Source organism: Antechinus flavipes, chromosome 3 (assembly GCF_016432865.1).
Source record: "Antechinus flavipes isolate AdamAnt ecotype Samford, QLD, Australia chromosome 3, AdamAnt_v2, whole genome shotgun sequence".
In the NCBI taxonomy this organism is placed as follows: domain Eukaryota; kingdom Metazoa; phylum Chordata; class Mammalia; order Dasyuromorphia; family Dasyuridae; genus Antechinus; species Antechinus flavipes.
The window spans coordinates 552,050,261-552,050,599 of NC_067400.1; positions in this window are offsets into that span (position 1 = coordinate 552,050,261).

Here is a 339-nt window from a genome sequence, read left to right on the forward strand (position 1 = left end):
GCCTTTGAGTAAGTAGATTTTCTTCACTACAAGCCTACACCTTGGAGAACAAGGATTGCTCACCTAATCTTGCCACATCTCTCCTTCAAAACCCTCCCCTCATCATTTGGTGGCTCATTCACGAGGTTTTTTTTTTTTTTTCCCCCACTGGGGTAAGCCTCCACATCACCCTTCCATAGCAGGGGGACAGTTCAAATTTCCCAGGAATCATTGGCAAGAACTGTTCAAGAGCTGAAATGGCTCAAGGATTCGTTTGGGCCAGGGGTGCCTGCACAAATTCCTGCACATTGACAAATAGCCCTCTTACTGAAGAGAGCTTTTGTCCCACATTTCTCTAGG